The sequence below is a fragment of the Carassius auratus genome, chromosome 34 (genome assembly GCF_003368295.1).
Source record: "Carassius auratus strain Wakin chromosome 34, ASM336829v1, whole genome shotgun sequence".
In the NCBI taxonomy this organism is placed as follows: Eukaryota; Metazoa; Chordata; class Actinopteri; order Cypriniformes; family Cyprinidae; genus Carassius; species Carassius auratus.
This window is the reverse complement of record NC_039276.1, coordinates 13,130,233-13,135,898: the sequence shown is the minus strand read 5'-3', so window position 1 is coordinate 13,135,898 and position 5,666 is coordinate 13,130,233. Positions and strand designations below refer to the sequence as shown.

Genomic DNA, 5,666 nt, shown 5'->3' with positions numbered 1-5,666 from the left:
TCCCAGCTGATTGCTCTTGTCTTCTACTGAAAACTATTTTTATTTTTATTATTACTTATATTTTATTATTAATACTAAAGAGCAGTGTTAGAGATTTGGAATGGAATTCATAACAGCAGTATTACTGTCATCTTTAATTTTATGCTTAATCTTGAGGTCATATTAAAAAGAGGCATGCTGTTTTTTTATTATTATTTTTTATTTTATTTTGCCCGTGTCATTTGTACAAAGAAGTGAACAGTGTGAGAAAGGAAGGATGAGAGGAGGAGAGCAGTACACAGACGGGTGCACTTGTCTAATGTAAGTAATGAGCAGAGAGAGGGAGTGAAAGGTAAAGGTCAGCAGTCTCTCTTGATGGTCTATGATGGTAGGAATTAACTAAATCTTCCTCTGCTTCATTTATAAGTCGTTCTTTTGTAAAGTTGTCTGCCAGAGGAGGAGGAAACTAAGTAGCCAGGAGATTTAGATGTCTGAAAAAACTGCATAATACGACTGAAACTGTGAACACCGTCTTTATGGGCCGTTAGATCTATTTCACGTTAAGAGAGCATAAGCCTGTTTTGTTGGTTGCTAGAATCCCATCACTGATAAGCCGTAAGTTTGACCTAATCGTGTGTGTGTGTGTTTGTGTGTGTTCATGCAAATAATGAATGTCACAAGCAAACCTCCATTGAGAACAGTTTTCATACACCAACTTTAGTCATGCAGATTTATACCCAGACTCCAGTGTGTTTGTTTGGCCTTCAAGCTGACATAACGTAATAACACACATCAGCAGGTGTCATTGCATTGGCCAATCAGAACACAGCATCACCACCAAAACATTTCAGCACTGTACTCTTGTTGTACCTCTCAACAGGGGCACGTCTAATGACAAAATCATCCTGAGAAAGAGCAGAAACCATTTATGAGAGACTGAAAAGTTGCTTTTAAAGCTAGTGCACTTATTGTACACTCAAAAAAATGAAATCTGGGTGTTGTTCGATAAAAATAAATAGAGCATTTTGAAACAAATAAAATTAATCAGTTTAAGGGATGTACACAATTATTTTAAATCAGTCTGAACTAAATCCATACAACCTTAAAAGAGCTCAATTCATTTGTGTCGAAACAACAAAAAAATAATGATTCAAGTCAAACTACTACTTTTGCGCATGCGCTGATGACAGGAAATCCACGTGACCTCGTCAGTTATCGCGGGCGCCATTATGTGGTGGAGTCCAGTCTATGGTGGAATGCTGTAGAATTGGTAAGTTCAAAAATCCTTTATTTTCTTTGTCTGCATTGTGCCGATAGAGAGTAAAACTATTTAAATCATTCAGAATTCAACATTAAGCGGATATTTGACAGCTTATTGGATTATTTGAATTACTCTATTAGTCACATGTTCATACTCGATAAAAACATAGTAAATCGATATAAACGCCTGCATGTATGTACATAATTTAACATTAATGCGGTATTTGCTTAGTTCTAATTCCTGTTGCAAGCGTTATTTTACTAGATTGTTTCAGTTAACGTACTCGGGCTTCTGTTGTTGAGCGTACTGTTAAGTGATGCTTCTGTACAAGTAAAGACGAGAAGACTGCGAATTAATGTAAAAACGAATTAACAAACAATGATGTCAATACAATTATATGCTTGATGTTAATCAACAAGCAGCCAGGCGGCGTGGAATACAGTATAGAGCACATGCGTACTAGGCATGTGTCATTTGACTATGATCGCACAGGATTAGGGTGCACGCGTTGTAATACGTTGTATTATTGTTACAGTTGCTGTAATTGAATGAGAATGATTTAAAGACAATTTGATATTTGTTTGTATGAAATATAATGATCGAAACTTCCCTTCCGGGCAGCATTTACATTTTATATAGATTTCAGTTATAATGCATATTGCATGGGAAAATCAGCCTCAGTTTCGTCGGTAGAGCAGGATCGCCCGTTTTCTTCAGAATTGTTTTGTGTTTGTATATATTATAGTTTTACTGTTGCTGAGCATGTAATAGGTGAAACATCTGTACAGGTAAATACAAGTACACTGCAAATTTATGTAAACATCGTTTTATTTTACAGGTTTTTACAAGAGCTCATTAAATAGCAATCCTATACTTGGGTTATAGTCTACTTTTTCACATGGTAAGTTGTATTAAGTATGTTCTTAAATGGGTTTAGAAAAATGGCTCATTATTACTGTAATAAAATAAAGGAAAGTTTAAAGTGTTTTATTAGTGTGTGCTTGGAAATACCTAATGTTTTCATAACCAACATACGAATGGATAATGTAATTTTCTGATTTCATACAATTTGATAGTTATTTTACTATATTGTTTCAGTTATGAAATTAGCCATTTCATTCAGACGACTGCTGCTGAGCAATCTGTAGGAGATTTCTCTGTTCGGTAAAGATGAGAACACTGCAAATTTATGTAAAAATGATTTTTATACTTTTATTTTTATTTTACAGGTTTACAAGAGCAATAAACAGCATCCCATGCTTGGGTTTTAGTAAACTTTTTCATGTGGTAAGCTGTATTAGTGATGTTCTTAAAGGGTTAGTTCAGCCAAAAATGAAAATGATGTCATTAATTACTTACCCTCATGTCATCCCAAATCCGGAAGACTTTCGTTCATCTTTGGAACACAAATGAAGATCTTTTTGATGATTTCTGAAAGATTTCTGTCCTTTCATGAACAGCGACACAACTGAGACTTTGATGTTTTAATAAGTTCGATGTTCGAAAGTATGATGAACAGATTTAATTTAGGTTTTTACTTGCATATAAACATTGATCAGCAAACATCAACGGAAGGTCAACTGAACCTGATTGATGCCCAAAAACAGAAGCTCAGACGTGCTGCGTAACTAGAATGAACCTCATTGGTTCTCACATGTCAAACAAACATGCTTATGCTTCCGTTCACCACAACTGATGAGTTGATGAATGTTTATATGTGAATAAATTGCAAATCTAAATCTGTTCATAATATAAAGCGAGTCTTCAGAGAAATGTGACTTAACCGCTCAATTTATATGGATTCGTTTTATGATCTCTTTATGTACTTTTTGAAGTATCAAAGTCTCAGTTGCATAGCTGTTTATGGAGGGACAGAAAACTTTCAGAATTCATTAAAAAAAAAAAATATTTGTGATCCAAAGATGAACGAATGTCTTCGAGCATGACACGAGGGTGAGTAATTAATGATAGAATTTTTATTATTAGTTGAACTTTCATATAGATTGCATGTCCTGTTATACTTGGTTATCGATATGATATTGTCAAATAATCAATGTTTTTTTTTGTTTTTTTTTTACAGAACAACAGCGTAGACATGGAAAGAGAATGCATCCTCAAAAAGCACTGTGTGTATACTTAAAGGAGGACCATCTACAGCTGTTCAAGGAGTACAATGTAAGCAACTGCTTTTCTCTTCTTCACTTTTATGTTTACATTAAAATCTAACCGTACCATTCTCTACTTATGGTTCGGCACGCACTTGAACCGCGGTCCACCTCTAATGACGATGCGAGTTCCGTATGCTGCTCTAACGTCTAGTCATGAACGCTGTTGCTATCTTTGTGTAAACAAAACTCATTTAAGCCTTGCTAACTTAAACATTCAAGAGCAAGACGCAAAAGAGAACTGTGAGATGATTTGTGAGTGTGCTCATCCAAAGCGCCCACATGTTTTTTTTTTTTTCAGAAAACGTGCAAATACTGAGTTCTATTTCAAGTCTTGTGCTTCAGAGGCCAAATTCGTACAAAAATTATATCAACATGACCGTCTTGGTGAGTATCCTAGCAAACATAGTCTGTTATGTCTTAAGTGAAGTTTTATTAAAAGAGAAAGACATTGTATGTGTAACAGTATGTACCTGGATCGTCAAAAAAACTATTCTCACTGCCTGTGTTTTTAATGTTAAATCACACAAGAAATGACAAAGAAATTACTAACTAATCTTGACTGAATAGCTGATGTTACTTCAATAATGATTAATCTTTAATTTATTCAGTAAAGATAATATGCAGTGTTTTATATTTGATTATCCATTTTCTGTACCTAAGGGGAAGTCGGGGCCTAATGGTTAGAGAGTCGGACTCCCAATCGAAGGGTTGTGAGTTCTAGTCCCGGGCCGGCAGGAATTGTAGGTGGGGGGTATGCATGTACAGTTCTCTCTCCACCTTCAATACCACGACTTAGGTGCCCTTGAACTGCTCCCCGGGCGCCGCAGCATAAATGGCTGCCCACTGCTCCGGGTGTGTGCTCACAGTGTGTATGTGTGTGTGTTCACTGCTCTGTGTGTGTGCATTTCGGATGGGTTAAATGCAGAGCTCAAATTCTGAGTATGGGTCACCATACTTGGCTGTATGTCACTTCACTTTTCACTTTCACTAAAAAAAAACTACTGTTAGATATCTGAAAAAAACTGAAAAGCACTGTTTATTTTATTTGAATCTTTGATCTATTGTATTTATTTGTAATGTTGCTTGTAGTTTGATTATTTGTTCTTATTAATTGTTCTTATTAATTTTTATTTTACAGTAGTCCAATTTTACCACATTTTATTTGTCTTGCCCAGGATTGCGACTGGATGAATGCTAAAGAAGCCATAGATCAGATGGTAATGGGGATCTACATCGTCCAATCCATAGACGCCAACCAGGAGATAAACCTGTGGACGTTGGTATCCTGATTGAAGGGACCGAGGTTCTCTGCTCTTTGAAGAACGTGTAGCAGTGGCCATGCTGTTTGGACTTACTTACGCCTTGAACCTCAGCTACCCACAAGAACTCAAGGCTACATTTGAGGTCATCCAGAAAGTGTTCTTTATCTTGGATGGACAAAAACTTTCACTAAAGGTACCAGCCCTTAAGAACAAGATGTTGGAGTAAGTTACCTTACGTGTGTATTCTCAAAAGACTAAATCTTGACTCTAGCTGTGCATATACATTGAAATATAATGTTGTTCATCTTGGATGATATTTTTTTGTATTTTTTTACCTGAAAATTTGCCTTGAAATAAGAATAAAGAGAAACTTTTGACATTCACTTTGAGAACATTTTATTTGTGCAGTAAATTACATTTTGATAGACATGTCAACAATTAAACATTTGTTTGATGTAAATAAAGTTGTACAATTAACTTAACAATAGTAGTTGACACAATATTAAGTGATTAAGATTAATTGGCTCAACAAGATTAAATAGTTTATAGATAAATACGATAATATGATTCAAATGAAAATGATTTGATCTTGTTGGTTCAAAATGAATTTTGCTCTTGGGTTCGATTTGCCTAAATTAAGTTGAAACAACACCATTCAAATGTGTGGAAATAGGTGTCATAATTATATTAAGTTAGACCAACGATTTATTTTTTTGAGTGTATTTGTGTGGGAAAGGATATGGATGAAAAGAAAAACTCTGCTGGTAATCCATCTCTGAACTGGCCTTCACAACCAAAGGTTATTGGCTCTATCAAATCCTATCATGTATATTGCCATCCCACAATGCTCAGAGACATCGCCTGCACCAATTCTTTGTGTTTCAATACAAGATTAAAGACAGGGATGTTATATATGGGATTAAATATATATATATTTGTGTGTGTGTGTGTATGTGTGTGTGTATGTGTGTGTGTGTGTGTCTGAGCAGAAGATTT

At 35.2% G+C, this 5,666-nt stretch overlaps 1 long non-coding RNA gene across 2 annotated transcripts; it reads left to right on the top strand.

Annotated features, from left to right (window-relative positions):
* Positions 1-985: 985 nt before the first annotated feature.
* Positions 986-5,118, top strand: LOC113053246 (uncharacterized). 2 transcript variants are annotated; one of them, XR_003277201.1, is made up of 6 exons: positions 986-1,249; positions 2,079-2,141; positions 2,470-2,527; positions 3,321-3,415; positions 3,707-3,792; positions 4,584-5,118. It is a non-coding gene; the product is annotated as an uncharacterized LOC113053246 (long non-coding RNA). The 2 variants fall into 2 exon arrangements; XR_003277202.1 differs by lacking the exon at positions 4,584-5,118 and adding an exon at positions 4,069-4,100.
* Positions 5,119-5,666: the final 548 nt, after the last annotated feature.